The sequence below is a fragment of the Cervus canadensis genome, chromosome 3, assembly GCF_019320065.1.
Source record: "Cervus canadensis isolate Bull #8, Minnesota chromosome 3, ASM1932006v1, whole genome shotgun sequence".
NCBI lineage: Eukaryota > Metazoa > Chordata > Mammalia > Artiodactyla > Cervidae > Cervus > Cervus canadensis.
In genome coordinates, this window is record NC_057388.1 from 67,715,221 (window position 1) to 67,738,294 (window position 23,074).

The 23,074-nt window shown below is 38.5% G+C and overlaps 1 long non-coding RNA gene across 1 annotated transcript in view; it reads left to right on the forward strand.

Annotated features, from left to right (window-relative positions):
* Positions 1 to 12,603, forward strand: part of LOC122437785 — a 29,550-nt gene extending 16,947 nt beyond the window's left edge. Inside the window, exon 3 of the long non-coding RNA XR_006268405.1 lies at positions 12,491 to 12,603. This is a non-coding gene — a long non-coding RNA (uncharacterized LOC122437785). The remainder of the gene's footprint in view (positions 1 to 12,490) is intronic.
* Positions 12,604 to 23,074: the final 10,471 nt, after the last annotated feature.

Consider the following 23,074-nt stretch of genomic DNA (forward strand, 5'->3'; position numbering starts at 1 on the left):
AACAACTACTTTGGAAAAAAGTTCCAGTTCACCAAAAAGACAGAGAACAGTTGTGAAACTTTATGCAAACAAAGAGAAAATATAGAAATCTCAAAGAACTGATCACAAAAAAACCCTTTAAAACAAACAAAAAACCCTTCTGGAGTTAATAAGAAATTATAGCAAAGTTTTAGGATACAAGGTTAGTATATGAAAGTTAATTAGCATAGCACAGCATAGTGAAGTTGCCCAGTCATGTCCGACTCTTTGCGAACCCATGGACCAGGCTCCTCTGTCCATGGGATTTTCCAGGCAAGAGTACTGGAGGGGGTTGCCATCTCCTTCTCCAGGGAATCTTCCCGACCCAGGGATTGAACCCAGGTCTCCTGCATTGTAGGCAGATGCTTTACCGTCTGAGCCACCTGGGAAGACGGAAAGTTAATTGTTTTCCTATATATCAGCAATGAATAAATGAATAATTGGAATTTGAAATTAAAAACACACTATCACTTACATTAGTATCAAAAAATAACTTATTTTTTGGATTAAAAAATATAACAGGAATGAAAATAACAAAATATTCACAAGATCTATATGAGGCAAATTACAAAACTCTGATGAAATCTCAATAAATGGAAAGATGTCCCATGTTCATGAATAGGAAAACTTGGTATTATTAAGAGGTCAGTTCTTCACAAATTGATCTATAGATTCAGTGCAATCCCAGTCAGAATCTCAGAAAGTTATTTTGTAGATGTTTACAAGTTGATTCTAAAGTTTGCAAGTAAAGGCCCAGGATATTGAAGGAGAAAAACAGAACTGGTGGACTGACATTACTTAACTTCAAGACTTACTATAAAGTTACAGGAATCAAGACCGTATGAGATTGGAAAAAAAAAATAGACAAATAGATCAATGGAACACAACAAAGAACCTAGAAATAGACCCACATAAATACATTAAACTTATCTTTGACAAAGTAGGAAAGGCAATCTAATAGAGAAAGAATAGTCTTTTCAACAAATGATGCTGAAACAACCAGATAGCCACATGCCAAAAATAAGCAAAAGGGAAAAAAAAAGAAAATAGAATCTAGACACTGACTTTATACCTTTCTCACAGTGAATTTTTGTGGATTAACTCATAGTGGATTAACTAATAGTGGATCACATAATTAACTCATAGTGGATCACAGACCTAAATGGAAATGCAAAGTTATCAAACTTGCAGAAGATAATGGAAGAGAAAATATAGGTGACCTTGGGTCTGGTGGTGACTTTTTAGATATACCACCAAAAGCAGGATTTATGGAGAAAGTTAAGTTGGACTACATTAAAATTTAAAATATTTGTGCTACAAAAAACACTGTTAAATGAATAAAAAGATAAGCCACAGACTGGGAGAAACTATATGCAAAATACATATCTGATAAAGGACTTTTATCAAAACTACACAAAGAACTCTTAAAACTCAATAATAAGAAAACAAACAACCCAATTTAAAATGGGTAACATATCTATACATATAACTTACCAAAGACATACATGTAGCAAATAAGCATGTGAAAAGATGCTCAAAATCATATGTCATTAGAGGACTAAAAATTTATACAATAAGATACTACTACTGGTAAATAGATGGGGAGACAGTGGAAACAGTGTCAGACTTTATTTTTGGGGGCTCCAAAATCACTGCAGATGGTGACTGCAGCCATGAAATTAAAAGACACTTACTCCTTGGAAGGAAAGTTATGACCAACCTAGATAGCATATTAAAAAGCAGAGACATTACTTTGCCAACAAAGGTCCGTCTGTCAAGGCTATGGTTTTTCCAGCGGTCATGTATGGATGTGAGAGTTGGATTGTGAAGAAAGCTGAACACCGAAAAATTGATGCTTTTGAACTGTGGTGTTGGAGAAGACTCTTGAGAGTCCCTTGGACTGCAAGGAGATCCAACCAGTCCATCCTAAAGGAGATCAGTCCTGGGTGTTCATTGGGAGGACTGATGCTGAAGCTGAAACTCAAATACTTTGGCCACCAGATGTGAAGAGTTGACTCATTGGAAAAGACCCTGATGCTGGGAGGGATTGGGGGCAGGAGGAGAAGGGGATGACAGAGGATGAGATGGCTGGATGGCATCACCGACTCGATGGGCGTGAGTTTGAGTAGACTCTGGGGGTTGGTGATGGACAGGGAGGCCTGGCATGCTGCGATTCATGGGGTCGCAGAGAGTCGGACACAACTGAGCAACTGAACTGAACTGAACACATTTATTAGAATGGCTGAAATTCAAAACACTGACAATGTTAAATAGATTGAACCGAATAAATTGAAAGCTTCTGTCTACACAAAAATTTGTACTCAAATGTTTATGGCAGTTTTTTTTTTTTTTCATACTTGCCACAATCTGAAAGCAACCAAGATGTCCTTCAAAAGATGAATGGATAAACGAATTGTCATATATAGACAATGGAGTATTACTCAGTGATAAAAAGAAATGAGCCATCAAGTCACAAAAAAAGAAAAAAAAAGAAGGAAAAAAACGCACATTGCTGAGTAAAAGGAGTGAGTCTGAAAAGGCTACATACTGTATGTCTCCAACATTATAACATTCTGGAAAAGGCAATACTATAGAGACAGGAAAAATAACAATGGTTGCCAAGAGTTTGGGGAGAAGGAATGAATAGGTGTAACACAGGGGATTTTTAGGGCAGTGAAGCCACTATATATGATACTGTGATGGTAGATACACAACATTATACATTTGCCAAAACCTATAGAACCCATAGACAAAGAGTGAACCCTAAAGTCGACTATGGACTTTAGTTAATTTGATGCATCAATATCGACTCATTAATTGTAAAAAGTGTACCACACTAGTGTAAGATATTATTAATAATAATATGGGGATAAAATGCAAGATATTAATAATATGGGAACCTGTAAGCAAGGGAAAGAGAAAAAGAAGTTTCAACAGGACTCTGTAAATTCTGCTCAATTTTCTGTAAACCTAAAACTCTCAAAATGTCTAGTATTTTGGAAAAAATATAGCTTCAATATTCAGAAATAAAAATTTCTACCCATATGAAGATAAATTGATAAATCAATCAGGATAGTGAGAAATTCTAACATACCTCACAATAATTGATAAATTAGACAAAAATTCAGCAAGTATATTTGAGATTTCACCCATAATATAATTAATACTTGTTTTGTGGGACATATTTCAAATCTTATATTCAACAGTAGAGGAATTCACTGAGACATTTACACTAATTTGCTTCATAGTAGTTCATAAAGCAAGTCTCAAGAAATTTCAAAGTATTGGCATTCTTAGAATCACATTAAGATGGAAATCAGTCATCAAAATATATCTACAAATGCCCATGTGCTTGAAAATGTGAAAGCATATTTAGTGGAGCAAATAAAGCACCACTTGGAAGATAAATGTTTATGTTGTAACAGATAGAATGCTGGAAATTAAAGACTATGTAACCTGCATGCTTAGTTGCTCAGTAATGTCCAATTTTTTGCAACCCCATGGACTGTAGCCTGCCAGGCCCCTCTGTCCATGGGATTTCCCAGGCAAGAACATTAGAGTGGGTTGTCATTTCCTTCTCCAGGAGATCTTACTGACCCAGGGATTGAACCTGCACTCCTGCATTGGCAGGCAGATTCTTTATCACTGTGCCACCTGGGAAGCCCAGTGTCCAATGTAGGAAAAATTTCAAAAGGAGAAAATTGTAGAAGAAAGGAAAAGTAAAATAATAAAGATAAAGACAGAAGTTACTGAACTGGGTAAAAAACATTAACATAGAGGAATGATAAAGTCAAGTCAGTACTTTTGGAAAGACTAACAGACAACCTTCAGAAAATACATATTAAGAAAAAAGTGACAGAAGCAATAGAAGAAATGGAGGAAGGATACAGATATTTAAGCTTGTGAGAGAAAATTATAAACCTCTTTTGCTAATATAATTGAAAACATATGAAATGGACAAATTCCTAGAATATGTCTTACTAAATCTGAACCAAAAAGAGAAAAGAATACCTGGAAAACCCTATGCCTATTAAAGTAATTAAATCAATAGCTAAAAATCTTCCTACAAATATCAGGATAGTGATTATCACAGGGTTCAAGGAAACAGGGGATGGATGAGTGTTAGTACACAGAGGGCTTGGCAGATATTGCTAATACCCTATTTCTTAAGCTAGGGTTAAAATACACATGTGGTATGATCCAGCAATCCCACTCTCAGGCATATACTAGACAAAACTATAGAGATACATGCATCTCTGTTTTCAAAGCAGCACTAGTGCATAATAACCAGGACATGGAAACAGACTAACTGTCCACTGATAGATGAATTGACTAAGAAGATGTAGTACATATATATAATGGAATACTACTTAGCTATAGAAAGAATGAAATAATACCATTGGCAGCAACATGTATGGACCTAGAAATTATAATACTAAGTGAAGTAAGTCAAAAAGAGAAAGATAAATATCATGTGATACCACTTATATGTGGAATCCAAAAAGATGATATAAATAATTTATTTACAAAATAGACTCACAGACATAGAGAACAGACCTGTGGTTTCCAAGGAGAAGGGGAGATGGGGAAGAAAGGGACTGGGAGTTTAGGATTAGCAGATGCAAACTATTACATACAGGATGGATAAATAACAAGGTACTATATTCAACATCCTCTGATAAATCACTATGGAAAAGAATATATAAAAGAATGTATATACATGTATAACTGAATCACTTTGCTGTTCAGCAGAAATTAACACAACATTGTAAATCAACAATAGTTTATAAAAAATTTTAAAGATATATGTGTTTTTTATTAATATCTTTATATTCTGCATATGTTAGACATATTATTGTTTGTATTACACTTTTAAAGACTGTATATGCTAATTCAAAAGTTGTGTTTTAGATCTACCTTTCTCTAAACTAAGATAATCTAATATATGTATTAGTTCCAAGATTCCCCAAGATAGATTCCAGTATTAGAAGGATTATAAAGGATTCATGTGAAGAATTTACTATACAAATGGCCTTGAAACTGAAAATATAACACAATCAGAACCGTCATATCAAGTTAATAACATGGTCTTACACATACATACATACCTGCTTCCGTGGGTGATTCCCCAGGAACACTGCTTATTTTTACTTCAAGTAGTGTTAGAAAACAACGAGTGTAACAGATAAGATTATTTAGTGATGTTTTTGTGTGTGCACGCTTAAGTCGCTTCAGTCGTGTCCGACTCTTTGCAACTCAATGAACTGTACCCCACCAGGCTCCTCTATCCATGGGATTTTCCTGGCAAGAATACTGAAGTGGGTTGCCATCTCCTCATCTAGGGCATCTTCACCACCCAGGGATAGAACTCACATCGCCTGCATTGGCAGGAAAGTTCTTTACCACTAGTGCCACCTGGAAATAATAGTCAAAGTTATTTACTGACATCCTTATCATATCCTTATCATATCATATCTTCCTTTGGAGAAGGAAATGGCAACCCACTCCAGTATTCTTGCCTAGAGAATCCCGTAGACAGAGGAGCCTGGTGGGCTGCTGTCCATGAGGTCGCACAGAGTCAGACACAACTGAAGCGACTTAGCATAGTATTATCATATCTCAATTTAAAAAATAGATGTTAGCCTACTAAAATGACTAAAACCAGTACCTCACATAAGTTCTTCTGAGCTCTGGATTCAGAAATAGAATTTCTGAGCCAAAGGAAATGTAAGTTTTCAACTTGATTAGATTTTGTCAAACTGCACTCTGAAGTGTTTTTACCAATTTAAACTATCATTGAAGTGCATGAAAGTTGCTATTTCCTCTGGTCTTGAAAACAGTTTGTCAGAGTATAAACTGCTTGCCACTCTGACAAGCATGAAGTATTTCTGTTTATTTTGTTTGCCTTTCCAGACTTTCAGTAAGTATATTTTTATATGCTTACTGTCTGTACACTGTGTGTACAGGGCATATGCACAAACACATACACAGCTTGAGCACACAGTTGATTCTCAAGATTTTTGATAGTTACAACAAAGACACTGCCAATAGTGAATCATCAAATACTGAACAATTCATTCTTACCAAGGGAAATACAGGGTTAGGTTCCTGTGTGCCTCTGGTCACAACATTTTCATCACCAATCAATATAAAACACATTGTGTGTGTTTCTGTTTAAAGACACCTTATTTAATATATCACCAATTCATTAAAATTGAACTGGCAGCCAACAACACTGTATCTCATGTCTGAGATATCGTAAGGACCATCACAATCTTCTTGCACTTAGAAACACTAGACAACACTTCAGACTATGCTTGGAACCATTTATAAATGGATACTTACTGACAATATAATTGAAACAAGAAGGCAAAGAATTATCTTGTTCCACTTCAGTTGGGAACCTGTGCCTCAGGTGACTTGAATTTTTTGCTGGTCTGTGTCTGTTCTTGCATGACCTTGAAAGTACTGTGAGTACTGATTTGGGGGCTTACGAAGAAATTTTAGCAAGTAAGCAAAGCTACAAAATAAAACCATGGATAATGATATAAATGATATAAAATAACTATAAATTTGATCAATTGTCAACTTTGCTATGCTGTTGTATTTTCTTCATTTATACAAAAAATGTATTATATTTAAAAGTATGCTGGAGGGATTTTCCTGGTGGTCCAGTAGTAAGACTACATGCTCCCAATGCAGAAGACATGGGTTTGATCGTTGGCTGGGGAACTAAGATCCCCTCTTAATATTCTTGGTTGGGGAATTAAGATGCCGCAGAGAGAGGTCAAAAAACAAGACTGTAAGATCTAAAAAGGATGCTGGATTTTTACTGGATTTTCACTGAATCAGGGGATCAGTTTAGGGATAATTGACACCTTAACAATTAGCAATGTTGAATCTCTGACCTATGAACAGAGTATCTCCTGTAAATTGTCAATGTTAAACATAGAAGCTATTCACTGTCCTTTCATGGGTGAGAAGCCCTACTCTGCCCCTGGTATTACTATGTGAGAGTGAATGCTGTCCATTCGCACATGGGATGCTCTTGGTCTTGTCTACACAAGTTCAGGCCCACTCTGGGAATTTCTAGAGTCAGAATCTAGCAGATTGTTACTTCAGCCTCACTTATAGCTGGATGCTTCCATTTTGATTTTTGTCTACAGAGATATTTTGCTTGTTTTTGAGCATTGAGTGTGTCTGAGGTGTGTATGTTTAAATTTATCATTGCTGTGAATCAGTTTAAAACATGAACCCATACCACCACTTAAAAAGAAGCATAAGCAGTATTTTTCAGCCTTTTATAGTCTCTCTGTTGATATTTACAAAAAAAGCATTTGTATACTATCTACATAAATCTTTTTACACTATTTGAAATTTCAAAATACTATAAATAAAACTTTATGACTGTCTTGACAGGGAGGCTGAACTCTGCCCATAGATTCTTTTTTTAATCACACATGCTGTCACCACTACTTTATCCCACTTCCTATTTCTACTACTCTTTCAGTTTAAAATTGATTCCCTGAAAGGAAATATGAAACTCTAATAAGATCAGCTTCAGAAAACTAGAGATCAAGATGTTAACAAGCAGGGAGACTGTGTGACTTGTGGCACATAGGGTTGCCTGGAAAAATCAACTTAACCTGCATATACAGAGGGAGTACCCTTATTCCAGAAACCAGAGTAGGCAGTGGACAGACCTCCACAATCTGAACCAAGTCTCACTCACCCTGGTCAGTTTTGTTCTCAAATTCTAACTGTGGGAATAAACATCGCTTTTGGAAAAAACATGTTTTATTTCACAAACAGCTTCATGACAACATTCATAGAAATCAAAATAAAAGAACATCAAAACCCCAGTAGGTAAATAGATTAAAAAAATAAGAACAGGCTGTTCTCATAGAGGAAATACTAATTTGCAAAAATATACACCATCCTTATGGCAGAAAGCAAAGAAGAACTAAAGTATCTCTTGATAAAAGTGAAAGAGGAGAGTGAAAAAGTTGGCTTAAAACTCAACATTCAGAAAACTAAGATCATGGCATCTGGTCCCATCACTTCACAGCAAATAGATGGGGAAAAAAAATGGAAACAGTGACAGACTTTATTTTTTTGGGTTCCAAAATCACTGCAGATGGTGACTGTAGCCATGAAATTAAAAGACACTTGCTCCTTGGAAGAAAAGTTATGACCAACCTAGACAGCATATTAAAAAGCAGAGACATTTTTTTTTTTGCCAACAAAGGTCCATCTAGTCAAAACTTTGGTTTTCCCAGTAGTCATGTATGGATGTGAGACTTGGAATATAAAGAAAGCTGAGCACCAAAGAATTGATGCTTTTGAACTATGGTGTTGGAGAAGACTCTTGAGAGTCCCTTGGACAATAAGGAGATCCAACCAGTCAATCCTAAAGGAATTAGTCCTGAATATTCATTGTATTCAATATCCAATATTCAAGTATTCAATATCCAATACTTTGGCCAACCGATGCGAAGAACTGAGTCATTGGAAATGACCCTGCTGCTGGGAAAGATTGAAGAAAAGAGGAGAAGGGGACAATAGAGGATGAGATGGTTGGATGGCGTCACTGACTTGATGGACATGAGTTTGAGTAAGCTCCAGGAGTTGGCGATGGACGGGGAGGCCTGGCGTGCTGCAGTCCATGGGGTCACAAAGAGTTAGACATGACTGAGTGACTGAACTGAACTGAAATATATACACATGTATTTTCCTTTATATTAACCTAAGAAATAAAAATAATGCACTATTTTATATCTAGGAACATTTCCATAAGAAATAAATCTCAGGTTAATTTTTATAAAAATGTTCCTAAATTGGAAGGAATGGTACTGAAGCTGAAGTTCTAATACTTTGGCCACCTGATGTGAAAAGCTGACTCACTGGAAAAGATCCTGATGCTGGAAAAGATTGAAGGCAAATGGAAAAGGGGATGGCGGAGGATGAGATGGTTAGACAGCATCACTGACTCAATGGACATTAAGCAAACTCTGCGAGATAGAGAAGGACAGAGGAGCCAGGTATGCTGCAGTCTATGGGGTTGAAAGAGTCAGACATGACTTAGCAACTGAACAACTCTCAAGTCTAATGTTACTATTAAACTAATATCTTCACACTTTCTGCTGCATTGGAAATAGGCACAATTCTTTGGAAAAGCATTATAGCAATATACTGAATATCCTGAGAGCTATAAAAATGGTTATTTTCTTTTAGCCAGTAATTCAACTGGCTATGAACTTATCTTAAGGAAGCATTAAAAGAAAAACACCCATATGCATGATGATGGTCATGCTATATTATTTATAGTACTATAACTAAATGTTCAAGAGGACAAATAGGCATTGAATTGCCCCAATATTTTTGGACAGCTTTATTGAGGTATAATTGACATATAATAAAATGCACATAATTAAAGTATACAGTTTAATAAGCTTTGACATATGTATACATCCATGAAACAACTGTCATCATCAAGATAATGAATATGTCGGCCTTCCAACATTTTTAAATGAGCAGAAGACAATTAGGGCCAGATGCTAAAACATGCTACCCCAGCCATCACCCCCATGGCCCCAGGCCTCACCTGACCACCCAGGGCAAGGAATGGGAAGGGACCACTGGGAGTCACTCTTCATGGTTTACCATTCCCTCTCTCCATAATAGTGCTCCTCCCATTTGCCAAGGATCTGGACTCTAAAGAATAACTCATAGAGGCTGAAGGTGTCTGTGTGCAAGAGGAGACTGCCATCTACCCATCAACTGGATAGTTTCCAAGTTGTGCTATCCTCAGACCCACTTTGATGCTGGCAACTTGGCTAGAGATTTCTGAGAGTGGGAACATGCTGGAGCAACTCATAGAACAGTGAGAAGGACTCAGGGTATAATGTGATCATAAAGGATGCCTTCCACCCTGTAGTTTCCTGTGGCCCTTGGAGCACATGGAAGATAACATGACTCCATGTGAAGGAGCTGAGGGAGAGGCAGGAGCTATGGTGCCCAATGGCCAAACTAGGGGAAGTGATACTGAGACAGGACGTTGTGAGTCAATGGCATGACTTGAAAAGGACGCCACTGTTCCTTTCTAAGAGAGGGATAGAGGGACCAGAGTGCCACTGAACACACACTCAGAAAAATCACACAACACAAAGAAACCACATCAGCAGAGCCCCAGCAGCCAATCAAAGTAACCAGTGAAAAGATGAGGACTGCTGTCCACTACTGGTGTAAGAGTATGTAGTACAGCGTACCCCCTGTTTTTAAGGCTCTCTTCCTCACCCAATGTCCCTGGAAGGAGTGAAAAGACAAAATGGATCTCCTCCAGACCACAGATCCTGAAGGTCATAATCTAGCCAGAGAAGGAAGGAAAAAAAAAATAAGACTGGGTTTCAAACTGAACCAGATAGAATTTTTTAATGAGAAATTACTTCAAAGTGGTGGGACCATCCCAACATGTTACTGAAGAACAGGAAAGGAAAATGATGATTGAAAGAGAATGAGAAAGCTTTAATGCCTGTACTTCACTGAATGTAGGGAATTCAGTATACCTGATACAATCACAAAACTAAATGGACTAAAAAAGTATAATATATCAACTCAATACATTATCCAACTAGCAAGAGTATGAAGAACTATATGCAATGGGAGACCTGGGTTCAATCCCTGGGTTGGGAAGATAAGATCCTCTGAAGAAGGGAAAGGCTACCCACTTCAGTATTCTGGCCTGGAGAATTCCATGGACTGTATACTCCATGGGATCACAAAGAGCCGGACATGACTGAGTGGCTTTCACTTTCATAAAAATAATAACGACAATAATTAAAAAACAACAAAAACAATTATGTAAAAGAAGACTATCAATAAAATTTTAAAGAGAATAATAAAAATGATTATTCAGTTAATATGGTATGATTATAGTTTTTAAAATAGTGTTTTACATTTGTTTTATGATAGGAAAAAGCAAGAAAATAAATCACCCAGCATTCTGCCTTACTAGTTCAGAAAAACCTATCCATGTTCATTTCTCTTTGATGATTTGATAAATAGTTTTGAGCACTTATTTGCCAAGGGTGAAGCTGTGCCAGATGTTGCGGGCACAGCTCAGAGCAGGGTTGGCAGTCTTACTGCCCTCACCTGAGTGTACCTGTAGGGATGCAGGATGCTGAGGGCTGGCTGGGCAAAGGCAACTGCATGGAGCACAGTGAGGGCAGCTGGGGATCCCCACAACTTTCAAGACTAAGTGATAAGTATGCTGAGACAAAAGGAATGTGTGGAAGGTCCCCCCAGGGAAGGCAAGGGGCATAGCACATAAGATGAGCCCAGAAATGTGGCAGAAGTTTAACAACAGACTGAAGTTTGAGAGGGCTGGAACATGGAGTATAAACTGGAGCTGCAGGTGAGCAGTGATGCAGAAAGGGAGGCAGGGTCTAGCCTCTTACACCTTGGGGAGAAGTGTGGATTTTTAAGATAAAAAGTACATGGAGATACACACACACATTCATAGTGCTTACATAGTTGAATTTCTTAATTTCTATGAAATTCTTAATTTTCTTCTTTCTATGGAATAGGATACATGTTTGAGTTTAGAACTTTCTAGCCTTCTATAGTATTTTCAGTTCTCCATGTTTATTTAGATTTTTGGAGTTTGCGCCATTCTGGGACACAAAGCAAGTATTTGGATGATGTAAGATTTTACTGCTCGGTCTCTTGGCAGGTGCTAGGCCCACAGGTTCCATCCACAGCATTCTGTCCTTTCCTCACCTCCATGAAGGCTGGCATTCCTTGGGGTTATTCTCAGAGGTTGCAGGCATGACATCCCCACACACTAAACACAGAACTTGGAGTATTTTTAGCCATTAATTCAGATTCACTGGTTTCAGCAGATCTCCATCTACCTGGAAATTACTCAGGGCCAACCAGAAGGCTGGGTTTCAACATTTCTCACACAACAGAAAGTTGAAGCCAAAGGTATAAAGAATTTTGCTGTTGACAGGTGAGTGTTTCAAGTGCAGGTCTTCACAATGAACTGTTCACTCATGGTTTATGAGGCAATGATGAGAGAGCTCAAAAGAAGCACGTCTCTGACACATGACAGCTCAGTCCCAAAGACCATTAACTGCGGGTCAGCTCATCAAAAACATCTGTGGAAATGGACAGAGCAGACCTCTGTGCAATCCTGTGTATCAGGGTGATGGCTGCAGTACTCCACCTATTGTAGCACCAGCACAAATTGGAAACCGAAAGAGTTCACAGGCTTCAAAGAATCTTCTTGCCACCACTAAATAGTTCAAGGAGATGGAACCTGGAGTATATGTTTACAGAATGAAATTTTTTCCTTCAATTTTGTTTAAATTTGAATACTATTTTTGTAGGGAAAATGAAAGAAGTTATTAACTACTCATTTTTGCAACAATGAAAAACAGTTTTCACTTTACTATGGCTGTTTGTTATTTAGTGCATACATGCCAAGCCGCTTCTGTGATGTCTGACTCTTTGTGACCCTATGAACTGTAGCCCACCAGGCTGCTCTGTCCATGGGAGTCTCCAGGCAAGAATACTGGAGTGGGTTGCCATGCCCTCCTCTAGGGGATCTTCCTCACCCAGGGATCAAACCTGTGTCTCTTATATCTCCTGTATTGGCAGGTGGGTTCTTTACCACTATCACTACCTGGGAATTCCCATTTCTTATGTAGCTTAAATACAATTAGAGAGCTACTTAGTGAATTTAAATCCCCCCCCCCCTTTTTTCTTACAGTTACTTTTTTTCTGTCTTTTTTTAACCTATAAAAGTGGTATGTGTTTGTGGCAAATTTTATATGCCTACTGTATATGCATTTATAGACAAATGTATAAGTCCATGTCTTCCCAGGTGGTGCTAGTGGTAAAGAACCCGCCTGTCAATGCAGGAGACATAAGAGATGTGGGTTCAGTCCCTGGGCTGGGAAGATCCCCTGGAGAAGGAAATGGTGACCCACATCAGTATTCTTGCCTGAAAATTTCCATGGACAGAGGGGCCTGGTGGGCTACAATCAATAGGGTTGCAAAGAGTCAGACATGACTGAGCGACTTTCACTTCACATAAGTTCATACATACACACATGTACCTATACACATATATGTTAGCATATGGGTATATTGACATATACACACACATATATGCTTTATAAAAGGTTATAAAATGAAAAAATGAAAGTCCATTCCCCCAACCTTCCATGATCAGCTCCACTATCCAGAAGCAATCACTGAAAATACCTGTTTTTATGGTCAAAATATTAGGATGGGCTCTTCTGCCTCAAAATTATCTGAGGTACCAGTGAAACAGAGAGCAGACCCAAAGTGAGTCTGTCTTCCCACAGGAAATCCAGAGGGAAGAACAGCTGACTATTTTGGCAACCTGCCTTTGCCAACACCAGATCCCAGCTCAGAGAGGTAAAAACATCTAAAGCCAGTGAGAATCCTTTAGTGGTCACAAAGGATTGTTGCTTTGTTTTTTTCACTGGGTTGAAACTAGTTTTGCAACTTAACTTAACTGTGGGACTATCTATCATTTAAAGTGAGCAGAAACGAGGGACCTGACAGCATTTTTATTCAGAGACAATGAAGATGGAGACGAAGATTAAGTTACTGGAGCCAGAACACCTTCCATGCAATTATAAATTTTCCACAGCCTTGCTACCCACAGTGTGGTCCGAGAATCAACAGCACTGGCATCACCTGGGAACTTGTTGGAAATGCAGAACCTGAGGTTCACTCCAGACCTATTGAATCAGATCTTCATTTTAACAAGAACCCGAGCGATTCACAAACACCTTAAAGTGTAAGAAGTGGGATCTACAACATCTTTTTAGTTGTTAACAAGTATGCCATTGTATGATTGTGCCACAGTGTTAGAGTTTATTTGACTCTAACTAGTGTTAGAAGAGTTTATTCATCTAGGTTGCCAGGGGCCATTTCCTAGAAATCCTTGTTAAAGCTAATCTCATTGGCCTTGGACAGCAGAGATAATTCTTTCTGGGTTAAGCTGTGGGAAAACTAAAGTCTGGACCAAAGCCTACACTGGAGAGGTGTCTCACAGATGGCTGTTCCCAGAATGGCTTAAAAACTGTTTACTATGTTATGGTAACAGATGCTTTCAAACAAAGAGAACAGGAAGCTAGTGCCTTCTCTGTCTGCCATTCAGCAGGGCTGAATGCCTTCCATTAAATTCGCCTGCAAACTTTGCTGAAGAGCCCCGCAAGCAGCAATGAAAATTACAGAGCGGCTCCCAGGCACTTTAGTGGGTAATCAGCTGAAATTGAGCAGTTTTCCATATTCTTTGCTGATAATGCAAATAGACCTTTAAAGCAAATGGTTCCAAGTTGCCACAATCCTACAAACTGAGAAGCCCCATGTGGTCCACACAGATGCTTCTGCTGCACCCCAAGCCCTGCCACACAGCGACTGGTTCCCACGACTATCAGCGGCAGGCTCCACCAGGCTGCCTGCATGTTAACAAACGGCCAGGCTGAGTTAGAGGGTTACAGGCCCAGGGCCAATCATCTGAATAAATTAGCAATCTGAAAGTAAATGCAGCTCCAAGGAAAAGGCTGCATTTTTCTAAAATTTCCATGATTATCTTCATACTAGATTCAGCTTTTCCTTGAAAGGTGCCCCTTTGTGCTGTCCAGTGGGGAAGAAGGACTCTAGGTCTAAAGTGGCCTTTGGATGTACCAAGATTATCAGCCATAGCAGAAAGTGAAAGTTGCTCAGTCGTGTCAGACTCTTTGCTACCCCCCATGGGCTATACAGTCCATGGAATTCTCCAGGCCAGAATACTGGAGTCGACAGCTGTTCCCTTCTCCAGGGGATCTTCCCAACCCAGGGATCGAACCCAGGTCTCCCACATTGCAGGCAGATTGTTTACCAGCTGAGCCACCAGGGGGAGTATTGATTGCAGACAAGTTGCTTCATCCCCGATTTTCTAGGTTCAGAATGGGGCATCTGGAAAAAAAGTCACTTTGGTTCTGAATAAGAGGCCAAGAGGAGGAGCAATGGAAAGGAAGACAGTACCGGATTCACATGCCAACCCAATACATCCTAACTCTGTGATCCTGATGGTGGTTGACACTCTTTGAGCTTTAACTCCTGTGAAATAGGAGAGTAATATCCTTACAGGTAAGATACTATAAGGGGCTTCCCTGGTGGCTCAGTGATAAAGAATCTGCCTGCAGTGCAAGAGCTGTAGCAGACACAGGAGACACAAGTTTGACCCCTGGGTCAGGAAGATCCCTTGGAGGAGGGCATGGCAACCCACTCCAGTATTCTTGCCTGTAGAATTCCATGGACAGAGAAGCTGGGTGGGCTACAGTCCATGGGGTCACAAAGAGTCAGACACGACTGAAGCAATTTGGCATCCATGCATGCAAGATACCATAAACAGTATCTCTTGGGACATGGTGGTAGGTATCTCATAAATGCTATTTTCCCTCCTTCAAAATGATCACCTTCAGAACCTCACACACTTCCTTCCCTCTTTACTCACACCATAACCATTAGAGATGAAAGTGAAGGTTGATAAAGAACACTTGTAGAAAATGAGAAAAGAACACTTCCAGAAATTTATTACAGCTAAACTCTAAATGCGAAGCATTATTTACCAAAATAAATTTATATTCAAATGTTTACTTCCATTAAACAACTCTGCATTTCAATACTAAGAAGGTTTTAAGTTTTCTTCCCTATAGAACTCACCCTCCATTTTCATTTGTTTCTAGTAAGTATTTTTGTAGCTACAAATTTTGCATGGAATATCACTTTAAAGTGTCACATATCCCAGCTCTTAATATGCAGTGATCTCAGTGTTATTCATATTTTAAATTTTGTAAGTTTATAATTTAATCTTTATCTGAAAAATAAAAGATGTTTTAAAATTTTCAAGGTAGGCTCTTTTCTGTTCATCCTTTCCGAATTATTTTCTTTTCTTTTTAATTATCTTATTTATTAATGACACTCTATTTTTTACTGACTTTATGTATTCTTCTTAAAGCACAAATCTGTCTGTGTCTCTTGCTTCAGTGGCTCTTCGCTATCCTCAGGATGAAATCTAACCTCTCTCACAGGGCTTCTGAAGCTCTCATGACATCCACCTGTTTACCCCACCAATGGCAAAGCTCACTATTCTTTCTGCCTCTTTCCCAGCCTCACCCCCATCCTGCCCCACCCTCCCATACTCCTACCATCTCTTCTAATTCCAAGTGCATACTCTTCAGCCACACAGAATTCCATTTAGCTTCATAAAAATGCCATGCTCCTTACAGGCTTACATCAAGAAACAAGAAAAAAGCCAAATAAATAACCTAACTCTACACCTAAAGCAATTAGAGAAGGAAGAAATGAAGAACCCCAGGGTTAGCAGAAGGAAAGAAATCTTAAAAATCAGGGCAGAAATAAATGCAAAAGAAACTAAAGAGACCATAGCAAAAATCAGCAAAGCTAAAAGCTGGTTTTTTGAAAAAATAAACAAAATTGACAAACCATTAGCAAGACTCATTAAGAAGCAAAGAGAGAAGAACCAAATTAACAAAATTAGAAATGAAAATGGAGAGATCACAACAGACAACACTGAAATACAAAGGATCATAAGAGACTACTACCAGCAGCTCTATGCCAATAAAATGGACAACTTGGATGAAACGGACAAATTCTTAGAAAAGTATAACTTCCAAAACTGAACCAGGAAGAAATAGAAGAACTTAACAGACCCATCACAAGCAAGGAAATTGAAACTGTAATCAGAAATCTTCCAGCAAACAAAAGCCCAGGACCAGATGGCTTCACAGCTGAATTCTACCAAAAATTTAGAGAAGAGCTAACACCTATCTTACTCAAACTCTTCCAGAAAATTGCAGAAGAAGGTAAACTTCCAAACTCATTCTATGAGGCCACCATCACCCTAATTCCAAAACCAGACAAAGATGCCACAAAAAAAGAAAACTACAGGCCAATATCACTGATGAACATAGATGCAAAAATCCTTAACAAAATTCTAGCAAACAGAATCCAACAACATATTAAAAAAATCATACACCACGACCAAGTGGGCTTTATCCCAGGAATGCAAGGATTCTTCAATATCCACAAATCAATCAATGTAATACACCACATTAACAAATTGAAAGATAAAAACCATATGATTATCTCAATAGATGCAGAGAAAGCCTTTGACAAAATTCAACACTCATTCATGATTAAAACTCTCCAGAAAGCAGGAATAGAAGGAACATACCTCAACATAATAAAAGCTATATATGACAAACCCACAGCAAGCATCACCCTCAATGGTGAAAAATTGAAAGCATTTCCCCTGAAATCAGGAACAAGACAAGGGTGCCCACTCTCACCACTACTATTCACATAGTGTTGGAAGTTTTGGCCACAGCAATCAGAGCAGAAAAAGAAGTTAAAAGGAATCCAGATAGGAAAGAAGAAGTGAAACTCTCACTGTTTGCAGATGACATGATCCTCTACATAGAAAACCCTAAAGACTCTACCAGAAAATTACTAGAGCTAATCAATGAATATAGTAAAGTTTCAGGATATAAAATTAACACACAGAAATCCCTTGCATTCCTATATACTAACAATGAAAAAACAGAAAGAGAAATTAAGGAAACAATACCATTCACCATTGCAACAAAAGAATAAAATACTTAGGAGTATATCTACCTAAAGAAACAAAAGACCTATACATAGAAAACTATAAAACACTGATGAAAGAAATCAAAGAGGACACAAACAGATGGAGAAACATACCGTGTTCATGGATTGGAAGAATCAATATTGTCAAAATGGCTATTCTACCCAAAGCAATCTATAGATTCAATGCAATCCCTATCAAGCTACCAACGGTATTTTTCACCAGAAACTAGAACAAAGAATTTCACAATTTGTATGGAAATACAAAAAACCTCGAATAGCCAAAGTAATCTTGAGAAAGAAGAATGGAACTGGAGGAATCAACCTGCCTGACTTCAGACTCTACTACAAAGCCACAGTCATCAAGACAGTATGGTACTGGCTCAAAGACAGAAATATAGATCAATGGAACAGAATAGAAAGCCCAGAGATAAATCCACGAACCTATGGACACCTTATCTTTGACAAAGGAGGCAAGGATATACAATGGAAAAAAGACAACCTCTTTAACAAGTGGTGCTGGGAAAACTGGTCAACCACTTGTAAAAGAATGAAACTAGAACACTTTCTAACACCATACACAAAAATAAACTCAAAATGGATTAAAGATCTAAATGTAAGACCAGAAACTATAAAACTCCTAGAGGAGAACATAGGCAAAACACTCTCCGACATAAATCACAGCAAGATCCTCTATGACCCACCTCCCAGAATATTGGAAATAAAAGCAAAACTAAACAAATGGGACCTAATGAAACTTAAAAGCTTTTGCACTACAAAGGAAACTATAAGCAAGGTGAAAAGACAGCCCTCAGATTGGGAGAAAATAATAGCAAATGAAGAAACAGACAAAGGATTAATCTCAAAAAATATACAAGCAACTCCTGAAGCTCAATTCCAGAAAAATAAATGACCCAATCAAAAAATGGGCCAAAGAACTAAACAGACATTTCTCCAAAGAAGACATACAGATGGCTAACAAACACATGAAAAGATGCTCAACATCACTCATTATCAGAGAAATGCAAATCAAAACCACAATGAGGTACCATTACACGCCAGTCAGGATGGCTGCTATCCAAAAGTCTACAAGCAATAAATGCTGGAGAGGGTGTGGAGAAAAGGGAACCCTCTTACACTGTTGGTGGGAATGCAAACTAGTACAGCCGCTATGGAAAACAGTGTGGAGATTTCTTAAAAACTGGAAATAGAACTGCCATATGACCCAGCAATCCCACTTCTGGGCATACACACTGAGGAAACCAGATCTGAAAGAGACACGTGCACCCCAATGTTCATCGCAGCACTGTTTATAATAGCCAGGACATGGAAACAACCTAGATGCCCATCAGCAGACGAATGGATAAGGAAGCTGTGGTACATATACACCATGGAATATTACTCAGCCATTAAAAAGAATTCATTTGAATCAGTTCTAATGAGATGGATGAAACTGGAGCCCATTATACAGAGTGAAGTAAGCCAGAAAGATAAAGAACATTACAGCATACTAACACATATATATGGAATTTAGAAAGATGGTAATGATAACCCTATATGCAAAACAGAAAAAGAGACACAGAAGTACAGAACAGACTTTTGAACTCTGTGGGAGAAGGTGAGGGTGGGATGTTTCTGAAGAGACAGCATGTATATTATCTATGGTGAAACAGATCACCAGCCCAGGTGGGATGCATGAGACAAGTGCTCGGGCCTGGTGCACTGGGAAGACCCAGAGGAGTCGGGTGGAGAGGGAGGTGGGAAGGGGGATCGGGATGGGGAATACGTGTAAATCTATGTCTGATTCATATCAATGTATGACAAAACCCACTGAAAAAATAAATAAATAAAATTTAAAAAAAAAAAGAAAAAAAAATGCCATGCTCCATCCTGCTTTAGGAACTTAACATGTACTGTTTTCTCTTTAGGAAACATTTTCTTGTTTCCACTCTACTGACTAAACAGCTCCTGTCCATCCTTCACATCTGGGGATGAAAATTATTTTCTCCGGGAAGTCTCAGTGAGGTTAAGGAGCCCCGGTTTATCCACACATAGCACCCAGGTCACCTCCCCACCACACAAAACACCAATTGCCTATTTCTTCATCTAGAATTGTGACCAACTTAAGAGCAAAGATGATGTCCTGTCAACCCTAATGTAAGAGTTCCCTCTCTAACATATTTGAAGTTCCTAGTGCTCAGTAAATATGGTTGAATATTTACCTATTCAACAAGTGCATGCATATAAATAAAAAAGAAAATAAGGGAAAGAAAAATTATAGCATATAGATATATACACACACACACATATAAAAAATTCAGCTATATGTTCAGAACTTGCTATTTTCTAGGCACTGTACTAAGTACATTATGTATGCTATTTATTCATATGATATTACCTTCAGTGGCTATCTTTGGAGGAGATTTGAGGAGAAAATTTTATTCTTTCAACCTAAAAAAAATTCCCAATACACAAATATTCTTCCTAGAAATCAGGGAAGATAGTTATTTAAACCTGTACTTTGCCTATGGAGGTCTTATATTCAAATATAAAATGCATACAGATCATGGCCATTCTCTGAAAACTGGCCTTGGGGAGAAGGCACTAAGCCAGTGGTCCCTCTTGAATTCCCCTAGAGCTTCAATCTGTAATTAGTTCCCAAAGCACCTGTTGACTCTGTACATGCGGCACTTGTTTGCTTCTCTAACCTGTAAGTGAACGTGTGCCCACAAACACAGCTGCTTCTGTTTTGGGCACTGCTCAGCTCTCATCCTCTGTGAAGCTGGGATGAAATCAAGGACTTATCCTTCTGAGAGCTACAGAGTCCCCAGTGGAAAATAATAAAGTGTAAGTAAACAGCATCCAGGCCACTGGAAAACATTCTTCAGCCTGTTCACCTCTATTAGGTCTTAACCCATCCTATGACACCACATAAAAAATCCAGCACATTAACATTCCTAGTTTATGCTCACAATTCCCAGAACCCTCATTTTTGAGCCTTTGGTTACTGCACAATTGTCTGAACAATAAAAACTGATTTTTTTTTTCTTTTTAGTTCACAATAGAGCTTTGTGTGAGCAAATGTATGTGCTTTCCATTCAAACATAAATAGCCCCACTTGGTTATGAATGAAATCAGCATTTATTGTACTAATAATTCACAAACATGCATTAAACATATGTAAAATTAAGCTTCAATCCCAATGTCTCTTCCCCCTTCTCATTCTCTGTCTCAAAAGGATATTTAGAGATAAATTCTGGATTCATAAGAAACAAGGGTGAGCAATATATTTATGTCTGTTGTAACCTATAAACGTGAATAAAGCCTGCTTAGACATGAAATCTTTATTCCTCTGCCTGTATATTGATTTTATATCATACTCAATACCTTTTCCTTATGGGGAGTTATGGGAAAAGTAAAGCAGCATCTGGTACATTTGTTTTCTTTCATGATATCTCAACCTTTTAGATAATAAAGGTCCCATTTCAGCTCTGATACTATAACTAATCTTTGCAGTTGGTAATGATAATGTTTACCATTTTTCAGACAATTTCTCTGTGCCAGACATGCTCATCCTCATAGTAACTCCATCAAATAGTTATAGTCCCTATGCTCGGGGAACAAAACCAAAGTCTTAACTACGTGGTTTACCATGTGCATAGTCCAGCTAATGCATGGTTAGAACCCAGCCCTTTTTTCCCCCAATAGAACAATGAGAGAGCAAAACCACAAAAATCATCTGTAACGTTACTGCATTATTTTTCCAAAAGAACACAAGGGCGCTACTAGACGTCTTTCTATTTCTATTTGTCTTATGCTCCAAGGCTAACTCCCTTCAGGTAGTGTTGAGTGCCCAAGATACAGTTGCTTTGGGTTGAGATTCCCCAAATCCCACACAAAGCACTGTGACTGGGAACTGGATTAGGTGGAACCCAAGGTAGCAAATTTGGAGAAATTCAAAATTGGAAATGTGAAATGCATGGTTCCAGGCATAAAGGTCAAATAGAGACCAGCACCACTGTTTCCCATTCCCCAAACACAAATCTCTTGAAATTACAAAGCACTGACATGTCATAACAGGCCATACTTCTGAAAAGTGCAAAGTACAATACATTTCTCTTCACATCTTCATCAGAGATGCACTTGGCCTCCAAAGGAACAGACAGCACTGAGCTATGACCAGACACTGAGGCATTTCTGGTATAGCATATGACTCTCCAATCAAGTGGGACTCAAAATAGCAATTAAGTCTAATAAGTTAACACCAAACACAAGTTTCTAATGCATACATCACTTGGTAATAAAGATCCTGTCTTGGTATCCAAGGCTGAAGGTGGGTAAGGAGGACTGAAATATCACTTTCTCCCCTAGTCCATGCTTTTCCATGCCTGAGCAGAAGCAGACAGTTGTGTTCCCTTCAACTCAAGGGGTGGGAAGACAAGTATGGTTAACAGGGTTCCATGTAAGTCCCTAGCACACTAAAGGGGAGGAAACTTTTCTCAGCCAGTGTCATGGTAATGATCACAAACTAAGAGGTAAGAGTTGGTGAATTAGGGGGCCAAGGGCTAGCTGCTCAAAGCAGAGACTGGAGGGAACTGGGGGTGTTACCAAATAATTGGGGCCAAAAGGTGAGATGGGGTCCTATGGAGTCAATTATCTAAGAACCAACACTGAAGAGCTTGGGAGTCAACAGATAATCTGGATCACCGTCAGAAGCAGGGGGTACTCTGAGATCCCTAAAGCACCAGCAACTAAACAGAGCAAACCAAAGAGGCAAGAAGAGAGGGCTCATGAACTCAAGGCTAGAGAGGTTCAGGAACTGTCATCATGATGGGTGACCCTTACTGTGCATTTACTTCATGCCAGTCTTAGGTTAAGCACTCTAAAAGTATCATCTCATTTAATCATGACAAACCCCATGGAGGGAGCTGACAACAGAACTTATACTGTGAACTATTATACTGTTACCTAAAGAACTTCATGCCTCTCTGAATTTCGGATGTGTCCTTCTTAAATGGTAGTTCTCAGACTGTTCTGAACAAAGGAAATGACTAATCCTAGATCCTCCTTTAGCTGTTATGGCAAATAATTTTACAGATGCCAGCACTCTAATTGTCCTGTGGAAAAATAATCAATGCCAGCTGCTAGCTAGAGAAATGCAAAATCTCTGAAGAGTAACAGAAAGCCCCTACTGAATCTGACTAGAAATAAGTTCAAGGAAATCTTTTTGGTGTTTAAAAACAAGGCCTTATCAAGAAGCATGGGAAAGGTGGACTCAAGATCCAAGAAGGGTATTTGTTGCAACATCCTCAAAATAACCTCACCTTCCAGTTTGAGGACACACTGGAAAAGTAACATTCATCTT